This window comes from Helicoverpa armigera, chromosome 3 (genome assembly GCF_030705265.1).
Source record: "Helicoverpa armigera isolate CAAS_96S chromosome 3, ASM3070526v1, whole genome shotgun sequence".
Taxonomy (NCBI): domain Eukaryota; kingdom Metazoa; phylum Arthropoda; class Insecta; order Lepidoptera; family Noctuidae; genus Helicoverpa; species Helicoverpa armigera.
Genome location: NC_087122.1, coordinates 8,170,515 through 8,190,366, shown reverse-complemented (window position 1 = coordinate 8,190,366; position 19,852 = coordinate 8,170,515).

Genomic DNA, 19,852 nt, shown 5'->3' with positions numbered 1-19,852 from the left:
TTTAAGAAGAAATCATAACATTTTCGGGATGAAGAATAATATCTTCTCAAACAAGAACTTAACATACATTTTTGGATATTAAAATCAAAACTATCAGCAACTCTATATCTATTACTTACTTCAGCAAAGTTTTCAACCCTCGACCATCGAGATTTCACTAAAACATTTGAATAACTTACCGAGTTGAGAACTTCACATAATATACTGTTTGATCAGACTGTACACACTTGTCGATCCCGAAGGACCGCGGAAAATTCACGCTTGACGCGAACAGAGCCGGCTGCTAAAATTAGTTGATTATTTAAACAGTGCTTAGAGGTGTCATGAGTTATTTCTCAGCTAAGCTAGTAGCTTGTTCTATTCCGGCTTGAGACAATGGCAAATGAGACATTTTGTATTCATCTCTTGAATTTATAGCACCTGGGAAGCAAATATCTTAGCTAAAACCTTATATGTGGAAGTAAAGAACTCCGTCTGTTTATCGCGCTTTTACTCTCCAGAACTACTGAGCCGATTAAAATGATTTTTTATGAAGGTGCGGAAAGTTGTTTCCATGGCACGCAGGCAACCTCACCTAACCTTTATATAAAATATATTATAGAGTTGCCGATAGCTACTTACAGGTGCTGCTTATCAGAAAATCAAATAAAGTAAAGGTACACTTAATTGAATAACGCGTCTTTTCCTTAAATGTGCTAACATCAATTATATCAATTTATTATCCTGAACATGTTTACACGTCTTTGTGGCTCTGTGAGCTATTTATGGTAACTGTATCTTCAATTTACTGAAGCAATGTGTTATCATTTACTAAACTTTCATGTGAGATACGGAATAATAGCCTTTGGTAGCACATAATAAATCTGCTGCATGTATTCAGATGTTGGTTTTAATTGCACATAAACTACGCAAAACATAAAAATATCTTCCGTTTTCAAGTGAATCCGAATAGTTTTGAGCTTTAATTATTATCTTCTCTTTACCCAGTCGGCGATCCTTCTCGTAAACAAACAAGATAAAACCTCCGATAAAATCGCGTGTTAAACAATGTTTGTAACCAAACTGTATTCCGAAGATATTTTCTTTATTTTCGTAGATCAAACAAATACGTTTGTAATGCGATAGTAATGTATTCAGTATTCAGATCACGTCTATATCAGATGCAAAGTTCTTCGTACATATTTTCATACGTATACTCTTGGATTTTAATAAAACCTATGGGTGCGCTGGGCACACAGTGTGATCTTGCTTTTAGTTTGGTAAATATTCGTGGTTTGTTGTGTAATACTTGCTTTAAGGGCGACGTTTGTGAGGCTACTGGATTTCAGCCACTTTAGCATCGAACCGTCCGTTCTTGTTTCAGATGAACATTATATACAAAGGAATTCCTAGTAGCGTCCGTTTGATGTCAATCAAACCATATTTTCAAACAAACGTTGCACAAATTAATAACACCATCCTACTCCAAAGGCACATAATTTCAGATTGAAAACGCCAGTTCATGGTAGTCCAATATTAACAAATTAAGTGATTTTGTACTGCAGCCCAAATATAAATTAGCATTCAGCGAGCTTAATACGCGAATTCCAAATATCCAGCGTGAACAAAACTGTCACGCGCCAATCTAATATGTTATAAATAGGTCACCCATTAAATCGTTTATTAACTGTAATAATGCTCACTGGCGCAGAGTTAATTTGTTTGGCACGCGGAAAATTACGGCCAACCCTACCTGTGGCTTATTAGTCGTCATTCATTCTATAAAAAAACATCATAATAACATCAGTGCCCCAGGAAATTGAGTTTCGACGAACGGATTTGAATGTGCCCTCACAAATTGCATGTTTATCGCCGTTTTAGTTGACTTCTAACACGGAAGGTTTCTATCTTACTATGTGGTTCACAAAATATTAGAACCACAAAATAAAATTGTATTTCAAGTATGCTTTACACAGAATTGGATTTGCTATCTTATACAATGCGCAGCGGGACGCGAACCAAAGCAAATTAGGTACATTTTAGTATTAGTGCACCGCATATTTCACGTATAAATTATGAACACAGCTCCCGAAGTTTCATGCGGCAAATGACGGCTACTCCATAAGGTATAAAAGTTAGTGCTGCGCTTGCACTTTAACCTTTGCGGAATACGTGTCACCCGGAAAGTGAACCCGAACACCGCCATACATATTACATTATAAATACTTAAGCAGGAAATATTCGGGATCTCAAACGTAATGGAAACCAAATAAAACTTGTCATCCCACCTAAGTTACGTAGTATGCGGGGACGTGTATATTTTTACTGCTTATCGATAAAGTGTCTATAATGGAAACCGGCTGGGATTGTGGGCTGAGCTCTAAACAAATGACAATCGGGCGCGGCGACTCGGCACCGTCATCCAATCCGATCGGAGGCAATTTCCTCAGACAAGGATTTTCTATCCCTTGAGCAAATATGCACTCATGAGTCTGCGAACTACGATGAAAGTCGTACAGAAAATTGAATTGTACCTACGGAAAGGGTCTTGTTTATTTTGATATAGCGTCGAATGGCGTAGGTATGTCTACATTGCCGCTTGCCAGCCACTTTATGTGTTTAAACGTTTCTGTTTATGTTTCCCGATAAAATAGTGAAGTGCCTCCATTACGGAATATGACTCGTGTAACCTGTCAGAATTGTAACATCGCAGATTGTTGGTTCCGATAGGTAATGTACCGATTATTGCTGGACTGATATTTTGTTCCAAACGGTATTCATGCTGGCCGATATGAACAATGCGTTACACTAATTTATTGCAGTTTCTAGTATGTATGTTATCTATTTTGAATATACCTAGTACCTAATCGGCCAAATCATCTTGTCAAGTGAGATTCTAATAATGTAGGTAATAAATACAAGTCTGAAAGCATTAAGTTTAAACCTTATAAAATTCACAAAGGAATACACACTAAAGTCCCAGAGAAGATTTCATACACACTAACTCATGCCTTTTCCCATAGGAGCAAGCTGAAACTGCCACAAGAGCCACCTGCTGTGACCCTTATACTCCATATTTATGGAAATCCCATGGGTTGCTAATATTTTCATTTATGGTGATAATTTAAGTAAATCTAAAAGATTGCTTACATTGCGTTGGTTACAATAAAAGTATTGATTAATAACTTTCCCGCCTCATGATGATGTTATCAATTTAAAAAATGCATTTATAGCAGATTCAAATAATTGGCCGTACCTAACTACCTAACATAATTAACTTAATTTAATAATATCAATATAAATGTTAAATAATGATTTATTAATTTAGTTAAGTTTAACTTGATTAAATGATGTTTTCACATTTTTTATTAATTTAATACACTTTAGCAATCCTTTGTAGGACGTCTAAATGCTTAAAAGTTCAGTGTACTGCAGATTTGAGCGCAATATTTTTTTTGAATTTTTATCAAAAAAAGGATGATCTAATATTTTGCCTTTAGCAAAATTGAGCGGTGCAAAGATAGGGCCAGCTGGATCCCGTGACATAATTCAATAGGGCGCGTTAGTTTTTTTAACGTAAACGCTGACATCGAAACTTCGACTGAAAAAATAAATTTTCTTTATAAGTATATTTTAGAAGGTACCTATTTTGTGAGATTTTGTTGACAAATTCTAATATAAAATCTTAATGTTTTTTTTAAGTCAGTCAGGTAATCATATCTATATCATAAATACATATTAGGATGAATTGGGTTGGAAATGAATCTATTTAACTAAACTAACCAAGAGTCATGATTCAATAATTTAATTTGGTATCAATGTAACTGATTACAGTGTCCTTCTTCACATTTTGAGTTTGGTTTATATTTTCTATCAGTGAATCCCACAAAAGGTCACGAACCTCCTTCCCTTCCTCCATGGACGCTTAATTTTGTCAGGGTGACAGTCCAAAAGGATTGAAGTAGCTATCGCAGCTAAATCATCGACTCCATTTTTCACGTGCAGTATCGTATTTCTAAAAGCTAGATCGATATCGGCACATGTGTTGGTAACATCGTCAGAGTATATTTTGCCACTAAGCCGAGATTCGCTAACGACATGAAAAAGTTTTGATGGATTTTTCATAGCCCTAGTAAAAAATACAACAGTGTGCGGTCAGCCAATAACGAAAGTTTGGACTCTCCTTTTCGCGTTAGATTTAGAAAAAATGCGATAAAATCGAAATGTTATTTTGGAGACAATCAAAAGTACATTAAATTCTAGTTTTAGGCAAAGAAGTTCTGCAAAACAGTAAATTCAAAAGACCTTCCAGGAAAAATTCAATTTATTTTATTTCTGATTAGGTAAAAGGTAATGTGGATCCCAAGAACAACGCCAACTTTGGTCCATATAAACAACTTGGCAGTACAATCGCGAACGTCTCTGCCTCCACATTATAATTTAATTGCTTTACATTAAACATTTGCGCTGTTCAATCTCCCGTGTATTATTATTTTTCATTGTGGTCCGTTATTGCGGACGCGAGTTGGAAACAGAACAAAATAAAAAAAATCAATTTATTTCCCTTGTGAGCGAACATGTCCCGAGCTAATCCAGTTTGTTCGACCGCGCAAGGGTTGAATTGTCAATGAGGAACGCAGTCCAAATGTAAAAGTGTGCCACTCGGGGAAAAAAGTATCGAATATTGGCTCTTCGCAATGAAAACCCGGCCCTGAATGAGATCACTATCTATTTGTAATTCTCCTTACTCGTAGAACGACCCTCTGAGTTAAAGTCTTCGATAGTTGCCTAAGTGAGTTGTAACTGCCAGTGTGTTCGAAAATGTAGCAAAATTTGTTTGTACCTCATGTATATTCAAATGCTTTTATTCTGTTATTACGCCAAAACGGAGATAAGCTCGACTTGTTGGGTTTTCGCAGTAAATTATTGCTGCATTTTTAGTAGGTAAATAAAATATAAAAGGGTAAGTTTTTTTTTAATTTTATACTTTCATGGAAAATGTAAAGCTCTCTTTATTTACTCTGAATGCTCACTTTTCATTTGTGTGTTGACAAAATACTGTGTACATATTATTGAGTTTACTGTAGCCAAAAAGTTGTTACATAGAATTTTTTTAAACTGAAAAGTATGTAGTCAGAAGCGGTTGGTACAATATAAAATGTTCCATTTTTTATATGTCGTTCTCGTGCCCGCAAAGGCATTAACTTTTTACATTCTAGTATATTACATTAATTTGTTTTGCAAACATTCTCAACTAACTCCTCTATTTGTTGCGTTCTTTTAATTTAAACTTCGAAAGCAATTAAAAGAAGTTGGAATAGTTTTCACTTTACTTGCTAATATAAATCCATGTTTATTCATTATAATTTTATACTTATTTATTAAATTCTAGCTAGAGTAGGCACTCTGAGTTACTAAGCTTTTTTATACGCGTGATTAGTCGGAAAAGACGGCTGGATTTGATTAAAATATTTTAAAATAAAGTTATAAAGGTGTTTTATTTAGTTTATTTTATTTAATTGAAGTGGTACTTAATAATTTTATTGCATAGGTAAACGTGTTTAGCATGTTTAGTACTACGTTGTATTTTTGTTGGCAGTGTGGTTGATTTTCAATTATTTTTTTATTGTACATCTACCTCGACTAAGAAAACGTGCGGGTAGCACTATGATGTTTGAAAGATGATGTTTTAATTTTTTAATTATTTTTCAAAAATTGGTAATATCGAAAGTTGGTACCTACTTAACAATAATGGTTATCGCTCAACTTAAGCAGTATAAGACATTATAATCATATATTTTTTATACATTTAGCATCAATCAACATTACAATATGACATGAAGGCATCGTTCAGACCAAACGTATTGTCGGCCGCTGACTGTGAGCGCGCGTTACGCAGTTTATTGCTTTTTCATATATATTGAAATTTTCGTTCACACCGAACCGACTATACGCTGTTACGTCGTCTGTTGTAGCTGACTCTCAGTGGCCGATTATTTTACTACGCGACTATGCACGGCGGACGCGGATTGGCTACGCGGACGCAGTTGCCGAATAGCGCCGCTCCGCCGCGTACGCACCGCCGCGCCTCGGTACAGCACGTCGATAATTAGGGTCCCTTTTATAATTTATATAAGCTTAAACGTATAGTACCTCATCGAATATTTTACTATCATACGAAAATATTTCTTGAACTTATTTGGATAAAGTCTATATTCGAAATATAAAGTATGAAATTGACCAAGAAAACATCTCTTCTTTAAGGGATGTACCCACAATCTCTTCTTTTTATTATTTTCGTCTTCCTCTAGAGCTTCGCAAATGGCAACTATCTGAATGCGCATCATTTAATTGAAATATCAGTAAAACGTTTGATTTGAAAAAAATAAATTACACTAGTTTTATCGTTTATAAAATACTACAAGCAACTTCAAACACCGAGCCCTTTTATGTGTAGAATAGTCAGCCGCTCAGCGTACGCATCTAGTGTGAACCTAAAAGTGCCTATTCTTTTGTTCACACATGTAGCGCATCGTACGCTATAGCCTATTGTCGGCTTGGTGTGAACGCGTTCTGCAGATTGAGTCGACGTTCACACTGGGGCAGACAGTGAGTATACTCACAGTCAGCGGCGGACTATACGTTTGGTGTGAACAATCCCGAAGCTTTTGAAAGTCGTAAAATGTTTATCATTACAAATTACATACGCAGAACAATATTGAATGTGTAAATGGCGCGTCGGCGATGAAAAGCTGACTTATCACAGTATCTGTACAAATTGTTGCCATTTTTCATATTGACTTCTCTACTTACCTCCGATCGAAAAAATATTCGTGCGCTTTATACACATATAAATCTGAAACGTTGACGTTGACGGAGCTCCGTCGCTCAGTATTATAAATACCGGGCGGGCTCATGTTAACCCGCTTTTAAAACAAGCACATCTACAAAGCATTTTATATGAATTTTATTTTTTAACTTCAAAACTCATCACAAACGAGTAGGATGCTCCGACTGCTGGCTTTAGAGCAGAAAAACTTATGAATAAAAAATGAATTCCTTGGTTTTTAAATTAGCATTACAAAGAGAGGGTAATTCTCGTACCTTTGCGCCTGCAAAAGAAATGTATAAACGTGGTCTTTGTCGTTTTATTTTAAGTGAAAAATCAGCGTTTTACGTAAAACAACTTTAAGGCGTTCGAGTTCAGTCAATATAAACAAAATGGCTTATTTTGTTTTCCTTTTTATAAACAAACGTTTTATGTAATGATTCACTTTATGGCTTTGAGATTAGTTACCTCTAAATTGGTTTTAAATAGCCTGATTATGTAGCGTGTAAACGGTTTCTGAGTTAGTCGAATTTGTTATATTTTATTGTTGATTTTATATTGTTGTTTTCTTTAAGATAGAATATTGCTTCTTGCTAAATATTTACCTATATTATTGTTAAGCTGAGTCACAAAAGAAGATAAGTTCAGAGTTCAATAGTCAATGCTACCATCCTATTTTTAAGCTACATGTGCCAGACTCCCACGTATAAGTACATAAACCGACATATAAAAACGTAACACCTACACTACCTCCACTGTATTGGTATATTCAAGTTACGTAGAGAGCTCTCAAAAACTCACAATATAAATCGAATTGTTCCGCACATTTAAGCCACCAGTTTCGTGAGAGTCGCGTGATTGATCCCGCTAAATGCCACGTTCCCGTGTTCCTAAAAAAGGAAAACTTTTTTTGTTGTTGATGTTTTAAAAATCATTCCACGATATTCTTTTGTTCTGGAATTCAAATCTGTTTCTATTGAGCTCAAAAAACGAGATTCGTTTTTGTTTTTCTTAGATTTTTTCTGAACCATTCCAGTATTGCGTGTTTGCTGTCGACAATTAGGTTTTCTAAGTTTTACCCAGTCGTATTATTTTTATGCTTAAATTAACATAGTGGTAATTAAATTCGCTGTGTGTAACCAAACAACCACTCCATCATAATAACACAAAGCCTTGTATTAGAAGTGTTGGAACATCACTGAATAAGTAAAAGATAGAAAATATCAAAAACAGTACAAAAAGAGATTACTTACTATGTTAAGCAACGTTACTGCTTTCAATATTACTTCAGTCTTAAGCTTATATACAGGTGTCTGAAATAAGGACCAAACAAAAATTAGTCCTTTATTTCTAAAATACTGAAAAAAACTACGGATGCCAATTATCCCAAAACGATAGATAAAAGGGGACAAAATATTTTTTTTCTTTTTTATACGTAACAAAGGAAACTGTGTCACCGATTAGCAAATAAATGTAACCATTTCTAAAATTAAAAATTACAAAGTTCCTTGTGATTAGGGTCACGCGACCTCGCGCCGCGTCTTACGCCCCTTTGCGTGCTGCAAAACGGTTAAACTGTATAATTTTTGCGTTCCAGCCACACTGGTTTGTGTTCCAAGCAGTATTGTGTAATAATTACGCCCCACGCATTTGTAATTTTTTTTCGGACATTTTTGTAAATTAATTTCACTTTCGTTTACCACTCTGTTATTTATGACTTTGTTTATCAATTTTTAAACGAAAATTAAATTATGTTAAATTGCCTCAAAATGTGAACTGAATTATTTATGGCATTCTGAAGACCTTCGTTGCTTACTTAAATAATTAAAATGTTTCCGGAAATACACTTCTCTTTATAGTACACCGACACGATATATTCCAAAACCCATTTGCTCACAAATGTTCCATTTACTATTGTGAAGGAATTTCGTCAAAGTGTCACTATATTCCCTGTGGGGAAAGAAAGCTTCTCGCATCGAGTTCTCATTGTAGTGCCCGAGTTATTTCCCGCGAAAGGGCTCAATTTCGTATGAAGCGATAACATTTTCATGGTAATACTTTGAAGATACCTTCTTTCATATTACATCACGGCTATCCACTTTTTACACGCTTTGACGGCATAACAAAATATGAGATTCTATGCATAACTAGTAGACGCGTCAAATATTATGTTGTATATACATTGCGGCTTAATGGTGTGCTTAGCTTCAAATCGTGTAACTTATATTAAATGCATAACTTAAATACGTGCATAAAAGCTTTAAAAAACTTTAATGATATAATGATATATTGACACTACAACTCACTAATGCTTCGAAGTAAGGGGAATGTTCCTTTAAATCGTATGAGCCAATTGACATAAATTAGCACGACAATCTCATTTCAGCTGCCATGACTGTAATTTTGATATAACTGCCCCTAACGCAAGTTTATGTGCAACGTTGCAATGTTCAAGTCCAGCGTATTATTACTGTACGTGTTACACGCAATAGTTCACCTTTACCCGGACGAGGAAAAGCTTTAATATAACGCAATATCAAACCGTCACGTCATTTAAAATAATGCCACGTCACGCTTCTGACCTTACGTCACCACTTGACGAGCTAACAATTCGTATCAAAAGCATACGTTCAAAAATAGCTGCTCCAACAGAAAGCTGTGACATCGGAATTTCTCATTACGGCTACAAGCAAGATTCCCATACATCACGATGGGAAAATATCGCTTTTAACATCCCCCCTCATCCATTAATGGCCGGGAGTACTTATGTTTATACGATGTCCAATAAAAAGCGCACATGCGTCACGGAAGAGTTACGCGTGACGGCAGACAAGTGAAATAACATTCCGTCCCCTATTTATGTAGTACTGAGCGAAGATACCAATGTATCACGGTACCTACACAAGTAAATGGCTCCGTTTCACCACCACTAGCACTTGATTAAAAAATAATAAGAGTTAATGAACTTACAATCGACGTAAGTAATTTCTAGCAAGCGCCCGGAGCATCGCTAAACCTTTGCTTTAATTAAGACGGGAAAACATGACCTTCTTAGGTCGAGCTGTAATAGCACCAGAGATACAGAAATGACGTCTACTTAATGTTGAAATATATTTACTGCTTCACTACCTACCGGCTTTGTTGTGTTATTAAGATAATGGACTTACTGTAACTTAGGGACGAATTAATTTCACTTTTGTCGCTTTTGTTTTCTTATCTACAAATTGCTTTTGTTTACATAGGAGAATAACGATAAGCTAAATTGTTCTAAATGCCGCATTTGTAACTATTTCTTAAATTGTAATCTCAAAATGAGCAAGTTTTAAGACAATACCTTGGTACAATGGCTAGGAAAGCTGTTACTTTTTGCTTGCACTGCCGCAGAAATATCACAATTACGGCTCATTAGGGAACACCTTAATGAGGAAAACAAAGTAAAATATTTTAACTTGTTGGTTAGATAGCAGATTATTTATGTATTTTGTAAGTGTAGCGGGCTTAAATGCAAGCAACCCACAAATAATATACCTAACCAAAAAACCAGAACATTCAGCTGAGGCTGAATAACAAAAAGAAATAATATTTCACTGTGTCTTAGGGGAGCTATTCAGACCTAACCCATCTAGTCGGGATAAAAACTTAGGTCTTTTTGTGACACGAGCTTTTGCTGACTTTCATTTCGTCTTTTGTTTTGTCTAAAACCGATTGGAACACATTCGAAGACATAACAATTTGCCAGAACATTTCGTTTATATTACTTTGAAACCTACGAAAGTAATCCAGAACTGCTACACAAACAAATGAAACGATAGTCGGAATGTTTCAAAAATACTTCATTTCCATAATTAAATAAAAACCGCAAAAGACTATCAAAATTCGATTTCACGAGTAACACGGAAGCTATTCAACTGAAATCTAGTTAAAAGAAAACAAGCAACCGTTACAATACAGGACAATTAAACAACTGAAGCTCAACAACTTTATTTTCTCCGTAATACAGACTTTTCCTTTTAAACCCAACTCGCAACTATCGAACTTTTCACCGCAGCTAATATAAACTGTGTCACCATAATGGAATCCGGAGCGGCTCCAAATTACGTAGTAGCATGTCTCTCCATTAGCTCAGTCTTAATTAGGAGCCATCAGGGAAGATCTCTAAAGCCAAGTTGGTCGCACCGGGACGCCTTAATCCCGCCATCAAAATTCTGATCACGCGTCCCCAGTTTCTATGAGTGTTCCGAATGTCAGCACTGCCCTCAAATTTATAATCGAAAGGGATCGAAAATGCCTCAATAGACGTTTTTGGTTAGGTGTTTTTGTACGATCCAGTTTGTATAAAGAAATGGGAATAGTTTAGTGAATTTTCTTAAGTTATGGCGCGAATAACGTAAAAATTTTGTTTTCAAAGGGCATTCAGTTTTTCTTTTTGTTTTATTTTTTGCTTGAATTCAGGCTTATTGTGTAGAAAGTAGACGACATAATAATTTTTTTTTTCTGTTAAGAATGGCAACGTGCCTTATGTTCTGTTGCTGTTTTTAGAAGTGTAGTGACGAAAAACAAATTGTGTGAATGCCGGGGCTTGAGTCGGAAAAACTACGACGACGCGTAATCCGCTTACCCTGAATCTTCAGGCAAAAAATGTATATTTAATGATTAAAAACATGTAAATGAAATTATCTAAGCTCGGCATATAGCATAGGCTAGGCTGTTATAATTAAATTTAAAGTTACATTGACCAGAATTCAAATTAGTAACGCGGTGGTTTCGTACTTAGGTTATCAAAAGTGGCTCGTGGCCAAATCGTGTTTCAGTTTAACATACCGCTTACCAAAGGTTTAATTATTGTGCATAACTATGGTCAATTTTAACTTGTTAATATGTTCTTTAATAAAAAACATATCTACATTAAATCAATATACGTCCCATTTTATATCTCAATCTATACGAAAGAAAAGACCAAAATGGTTGTTTGAAAATTGTTATACACTTTTTTTTTTTTATTCAAAGTTCAAAGAGAATTCCAAGTAGGTACATACATAATGTAAGTTAAGTGTCGCGCTCAATGTTGTCTAGTCTTATTATTTCCCTAGCTAGGAAACTGAATCCTACGCGCTTAAACCGGATCAAAATGAACCGAGCGCAGCTTTAACCGGATCTCTTCTACAACGAGCCCTGTAATACTCTACAAATTCAACTGACTGCACTAAATCTTTAAAAATAACCTACTTATAGCAAAATATCGCTGTATTTTATTTCGTTTGACTGAGACTTATGATTTACATTACGTATTATGAGTTTTTTTTAGTCCCAAACATTGATAGCCCATTAAATGCAAGATGAAAGTCTCCGCACCAAAAAGATACGATGTTTAATCTACACGTACACACCCATTCGACAAAAAAATACAAAGCCGTACTCCTGAAATCTCGATCAGCATATAACGGTAGTATTTTATTTCAACTTTTTAAATATCGTAGGTAACATCTGCGCCCCATTTTCCTAACTATTGGTCGGGCGAGGCGTTTTGTTCCCAGTTCGGTTTCCAATATTTATCGCTGGTGTGACAATATTGTTTGTTTGCCGTAACTTCTAAGCCAATTAAGGGAATTCGTGAGCGTCTTCAAGTGGCAGTTTCAGTACAAATTAACTGCGAGCCAAGTCCGTCCATTGGGTTTCTAGTCACGAACAAACTGAATTTAGATGAGTGTATCAATGTGTATGGTCAGGCGGAGCTGGGGCGCGGAGGTTTGCGCAAAAACTTTTCTGTTTGATGAAATTGGGTCTATAAATAAAAAGCTGGAGCCGTCATATTGCGTATGTATCAACTTGTGCGTTTCGTCAAAATATTCCTAGGCCTAACGCTCTTTTTCCTCGTCGGGAAAAAGTGTGCATCTCGTGTCCCTTCTGTAACTTTATGGCTGTTCGAGGTTCACTTCTTTTGTACATAACATAGTGGAAAAGTTTTCCTTATTTTTGTGAGAGCAATGCTCAATCTTACTGAGCTTTTTCAATAAATTAGTATTGTAACTATTTCTTTGAACCCATAAAACCGTTACGTTCTTGGATGTCATCGAACTGGAGCATCTACTTCTAAGAAATGCATCGCAGTAGTCACACAACAGAAACAAAATAAGAACTTGATTTCATGGAAACGAAATCCAAATCGAAGTCCGTTATCGCATGTAGCTTTCTATACGCTGAGCTGAAGTAGATAGTGCCTGATAACGGAGCATAGCACGGTGGCGCATAGAAATGGGCTCGCTTCCAACAGACTACACCGGGGCGACTCTATAGAATAATACGTATTTCTACTTAGATGCACTTTAAACGGATTTTGTATTAGGTGTTTATTTTTAAAGACTATCTTGAAATAACGCAAAAATTCTCTGAAGAATTTTCTACATGTTTCGTTTTTTCTTCAATAAGTTTTGCATGAAGTTAATGCACGAATATTAAACGCGTGTGAATAACTTCATTCGCCGGTGGGTGGAGTTTATAACAATAATAAAAGTTACTGAAAATTTGTACAAACATAAAATTCTTTATGTTTAGTTTTGTGTTGCATCTAAAATTTTATAGAGTCGTATATCAGCCATGTTAAACAACAATAACTACCCGGAAAAGTTGCTTTACGCTTGTTAAAACCCACTTGCTTTTTATCTCACATAATCCTATTTACATAACAGGTATTTTAGGACGGTCCGCATTACAGTTGTCCTAGTTTTAAATTTTTACTGAGGTTCTAATCCTATGGTCATAACTAGAAAGTTTCATTATTGCGCAACAGAAACTACGATAAGGGGTAGGCTTGAGCGAAAGGCATATTTTATCAGTTTTGGCGGATAAAGGCTATCAAGCACACCTGAGACTTATTTTACGCCCAACGTGCCAATATCCATATCCGGGACATAGGTAGGTTAGCTAGCGATCGGCGGGTAGATACTCGTGACGTCATCGAGGGATACCGACAAAATTATTAGCTTTTCGCATTTTCGTAAGACGTAAGTCTAGAAAGGGTCGCCTTAGTAAGTTATTCGTCATATTAAAATATTAGACGACCCGCATTACAATATGACAGTTCCGGACACAAAAATTATGCGAGTTGATAGCATAAAAGTCAGATACCTCATGAAAAAGGCAAATTTAAATCATGTTAGGGTCCTAAACATATGAAATAATCAAGAATCGCTTTTCGAAGGACTAGCCTTTTGCACCCTCAAAGTTGTATTTGAAAATAATAGATATTTAACCTAGTGGGTTTCTATATGCGTTCAGTTTCCAGCGCTGACCATTTACGTAGAACGTACGTACGAGCCCACTCGTCCGGTGAATTCAACGGATAAATCATAAAAGTCGCGCGCAGCCCACCGGACGGAATTAGCTTTGTTAATTCTAATTTGTTTTGTTACCTCGCCTGTTTGAATTATGACCGTTTATTGTTTCATGTGTATGTACATAATAAATGTGTAACGTACAACCCAAAAACTGTTTTGCTTTTGTTGTTACGATTCTACTATTCTATTGTTTGTCTAGTTTATACAGCGCACAGTTTTTGTTTAAATTTAGTGGCCAGTAAAAAGGGTCCAATTTTACTTTGCAAACGAAAATGTGTATTGTTTTACTAGAGAAGTTTGTGAACGAGTGAAAATGGCTGACGGTACTGAAATTCAATTTAATTTAAAGTCAAGGCCTAAATCTAATCTAATATCTGAGGCACGTAAATGAGAGGTTTCCTGCATGAGGTGGGATCATTCGATCAGTAAGGTTAAGCTACCTTAGATCCGGGTGCCCGTTGGATTACCTTGCGGATGCGACGTCGGCCGCCGGTTATCATGGCCGGTCGTGTCCAAATCCCTCATATAGAAAGTTAACGTCGGTTTATACGAGATAAAGTTGAAGAACTCTCTCGTCATCCATAAACAATGGTTGAACTTTGTGCGTCTATCGATTTTTAATCAACTATGGTGTTGTTATGGGAGTATTTGATTTTGAGGCTGTGTAAACTACTGCAGTTTATAGTGTGTTGATGATTAAAAATATTTTTGGAGCTTTTATCATATTTATTTAGAAGATAGTTTAGTAGGTACTTACCATTATTTACAATAGAACCTTAATATAACGGACTTCTTGATGTAAAGTTTGACATTTCCTGTGTGTCATATTACGACTTATTTCCTGCTTCTGATATAGAAATTACCTAGAAAGCAATTTTTCTCTCTAAATACCCGGAAAAATCTTTTAAAATACCCATCATCACTAGCTATTATCGGGACCGTTAACATCAGCTTCTTGAACGATACACCTGAACATTGGACGTAACATTTGTATTCCGTCAATTTGCGCATTTCGTATGCGCTGGAGCGGGCCCGATCGTTTGCGTTATATGTGCCCCGCATATCTCATTGGCTCTGCCCAAATGTTACCGTGTACTTGCTTTGTGAGACGTGCGATGTCTATAATCTCATTGTGATGGTAAAGTAAATATACCCCTAGGTAAATAGTACTGATGAAATTCTAACCAAGAAGCTTAGTTAGGACTTTTGTTTTTGGCATATTCCGTCCAAGCGTAGGACCTGTCAAAAAGTGAAACGAAAACGTTGCAAAACCATATAGTTCGTTTGGCAGGTGATGCCGGTCGTGTTTGAGCTAAACCTGCTTCCACACTAGTAGATTTTCGGATCAGTTTTCCCGACAGCATTCTAACTACATACTGATATACAGGAGTAGGTATAAAAAGTCGAAATTCGGGAATGAAGAGGCACTAAAAGGAGAAAACTTATAAGAAGCGGTGCTGCGTGCATCCGCGCGATGACATCGAAATCTAGCGACAGGTTTTTTGTCGTTCAGAAAGTATCGTCCGTGAAAAAACCCTTGCGGAAAATCCGCTGGTGTGAAAGCCCTGTCACGTGGCTCGGAATATGTATGTAAAGCGCACTTACATATTTTCAATATAAACGTCCCACGTCCGTTAAACATTATAACAAGTTCGCTCATGTGTGCAGTCAGTACCGGCTTTAGGGTAGGGCGCGGTTGGGCGACGGCCCAGGGCGCCGGACATAAGGGGCGCCGCAGGCGCCCCCACCAATCCTTGATCAGAATTTTATTCCTATTTTTGTTTTAAATTTCATCAAAGATCGCAGCTTACAAGAACTGTATCCAAATGTATGGATAGCATCAGGGCCGCCTTAACCTATGGTGCATGGTGTGCGAATAACCCGGGCGCCGCGGGCTCAGGGACGCCGCGGTACGCTCCTGGACCGAGAAATTTCAATTCAATTAATGTATTGTCATACAATGCCGGGCGCGTTAGATACACTACTTTTATGTCCCAAAACTCAAAAATTTTCGCGCTCGCTTCGCTCGCGATTTCTTTACTTTTACACTTCCATTTTTTTTCACATATACCTACTTTTAATGTAATGTCCCAATACTCAAAAAAAATCGGGCTCCCTTCGCTCGTGGCTTCTTCACTTCACAGTCGCCTTGTATTATATATGTTAAGGACTTCTAGTGATCCAAATCTCAAAAAAGCTTTTTCGGGCTTGCTTCACTTTATAGTTGTTTTTATTTTTCACGGTTTTTTTTTTGTCTACCCTAGCAAAAAGGTAGCGTCGTTTTTAAGTCCTTTTATTAATAAGAAAGTAACTTCTAGTTTCTATTTATGGTACTACTTTAAGTCCCAAAATTTTAATTCATAGGCGCCAACACCAACAAAGAGTTATCTACGTTTGGGCTACATTTTAAGTCATTTTTGTTTTGAGTTCTAAAATATAACAAAAAATTTCGCGCTCGCTTCGCTCGCGCAATCAGGACCTGTGTTCCCATGTTTTTGCATTCACCAACCAGCAATAACTTATGTACGATTGGGCTACATTTTAGGTAATTTTTGCTTTGACTTGTTAACTATAAAAAAAAAAATTCGCGCTCGCTTCGCTCGCGCAATTGGTAACTACATAATATGTTACCAATTGAAACCAATTAAAAGGAACATATTATGTTTCTGTTTTTCGTATGGGTTTGAATTGCAGTTGGGGGCGCCGTAGAAATCTCGCCCAGGGCGCTAGTAGAGTTAAAGCCGGCACTGTGTGCAGTTGTTGTCAAAGGATCACACGAACAAAATGATGCACTTGATTTATTCATATTTCAAGAATACTTTTCTGCAAAGTTTGTTCAAAAATGAAAGTCTAAAAAAGTATCAACAATATTATAAAAGATCTCGGAATATACGAGTAAGAAAAGAAGTACTGAATTACTATTAAAGTAGTTGTAATATTCTCTTCTGAGCTTTCTTTTGTTGCAAAAGTTATTTTTGACACGAAATTGCTGTTATTGTGAAGTTATTTTTATGAAAAATCTCTTTGCTTCTAGGCTTATCAGACATCATTCAGCGCAGTATAATGGGAAAAAGTACGAATGTATGAAGTAAGTATATAACTCATGCAGTTAAAAGAGCAGCACTGTAGAAAGCTGAAGTTCATTACTGCGTCTTAATACCTCCTTAGTGTTGCACTAAGCAGTCGACATGGAAAAGGCAAGTAAATATATTTTTCCTCTCAATTGCACTCTGAAATCCTATTTGCTTATCTCGCTTCATTTTATTTCCCAATAGTGATTGCAGGCACCTGGATTCTACCATTACTCTTTTAAAATTGCAAACTTTATAGCGTCAATATTTCAGTGAAATTGCAGAGCTGTTCACAGAAATCATTTATTTTAGGAAATACAACGTTGCTTTACTTTGATTTCAGACTAAGATGTCTGCTACTAGTTAAATCTGTTGCAAGTTACTTTTTCTAGAGATTTATATAAATTCAGTTTCTTAGACTTGATTAATGTGGAATGACTTCAGCTGAAATAGTGAAACTAATTTCAACATTGTTGCAATAAATGTACAAGAAAAACTATGTATTACGTGATGTGCGTCGAAAAATACAAAAAGTTGTAAACTTTTTACAGCAAAATAAAAATACTACGTTTTGGGGGCTATCTTTCAAGGGAGCAATATTCGGCTCAGACGAAAAACTGAAGTCACCAATGTACGAACTAATTTTGGCCGTTCAAATGCTAGTAGCACTTTTTGGGAACGGTAAATTAGATCGGCAACACGTGACTGGCTTTATAATACTCTACGTTCTATAAGCGAAGGTATTAGATACAGTATTTACTTTTCAATAGTTTGTCTCGGTCTCTCCTTTAATAGTAAAAAGGGATAGTATGAGGCTGGGAACTATTAGTGGGTAATACGCCGTAGAAAATTCACTGACGCAGCAGCGTTCATTACTAGCCCTCGTAGAGGCAACAAACCAGAGCTTCCCGAACATTATTACCGAATAATCCGAAACACTGAAAGACGTTACAAATTCTGTAAAGGTGAAAAAGTGCTCAATTTACTCGGATGGCCGAGGTTTTATCTACTTTTCCTCGTTTATTAATGCCACAGCCGATGCCTAAAGATATAAATAAAGAGGAAAACACAGTTTTTCTGCTTATCTTTTGTACAGGTTTAAGTGGGAAAAGTTTTAACGAGAAGAAGTTATCTACAAATATTTTATGTAGTTGAAAACAAAGACTTTTTTACTTGCTAGTCTGTTTAGAGCTGGTTTTATGATTAGTATGTTTAATACATCTATGAAATATTAGATTATGGAATGGTCGAGGGGCAAGCCTCAGAAATTATAATTTTAGGATTGTTAATAATCGGTCATGGAAGCCGATATTTCTAACCTATTAAGAATCTTTACTACCTTATTGAGATTGAGATTATACATACATATTGTTTCAAATCGGCGCATTCAAGATTTAACATATATGAAGCTACATTTACATTCTTAAGTTAAGCGCAGTTATTAAAACTAAAAGTGTTTGCTTCAACAAGATTATAAAACTCCGTGTACCCACAATTTTCTAGCGATATTTTTAAATAAAAATAAAAAGCAGATATTTTATCGTAGACCTTAAATTAGATCCACACAGAACGCTACCCGCATCGATAAAAAGGTCGGGCTTAGCTTTTTCTGATTGCAAAAAGAGCGCGCTTCTTCCAATACTGCAATATAAAGAATATAGGGAGTGCTAATATACTGCAGTTGGTCTCAAACTCCTTCGGAATTTCTTTGATATAAAGGAAACTTTAAGAGATTATAGGAAACAGACTATGAAAGCAAAAACTGTTTCGCCTGGATGTAACAATGTTATGCTTTTAAAGTCCATTACCAACTAGATACTGTTCCAAATTGACGTTATTTTCTGCAGGTACGTAGACCTAAATAGTACCTAATGGAACAATGTTTATCTAAATACTGAATTACTTATTTCATTGTTAAGCGCCAGTAGGTACAACTATTGCGGTGTACTTTACAACGTTGTTCTATTTAATATCCAAATTACTCAAAATTAACAAAAGACATTTTAAGAATTCAGGCAATAAACTCAACAATTATTAAGAGCTTAGGTAGAAACTAAGATTGAAAGTACTTCATAAGTCGTTTCAGAAATTTTATAATAAATTTTTCATAACAAGCAATACCGCTGTGTAACGAGAGTAGACGGAGACCCGGCTAGTTGGGCGATTAATTAACAGCACTGGCCTCCAGGGGGCGCTGCTCTCGGAATTATTCACTATCCCGTTCTTACCCTTCTGCAAAATAATTATTAACAGTAAACCTAATTAATTTCCTCCTTCAAGTGTCCTTATTATCCAAACTAAACGCCAATTTTTATATCTTCCTTTGTGGTTGATTACACAAAGATTATGAAAGGCTTTCTTGGAAACAATATAATCCGAAAACACCTTTTCCAATCATTAAAATAAATTCTTAGAACTAAATAACTAATTTCAACTACGGCCTAAATGAAAGTTAGATTCCAAGTGCTCAGTACAAGAGAGAGGCAACCCAAAAATCTTAACAATTCGTTAGTTAACTAAGTCCATTAGTAAATGGTAAGGGTCCATTTCTATCTGATTAGGGACCGTCTCAATCACTGAAGAACGAAATTCGAAAGAATTTCTAAAAATAACGTTGTATAGGCAGCCTGTATGTCATG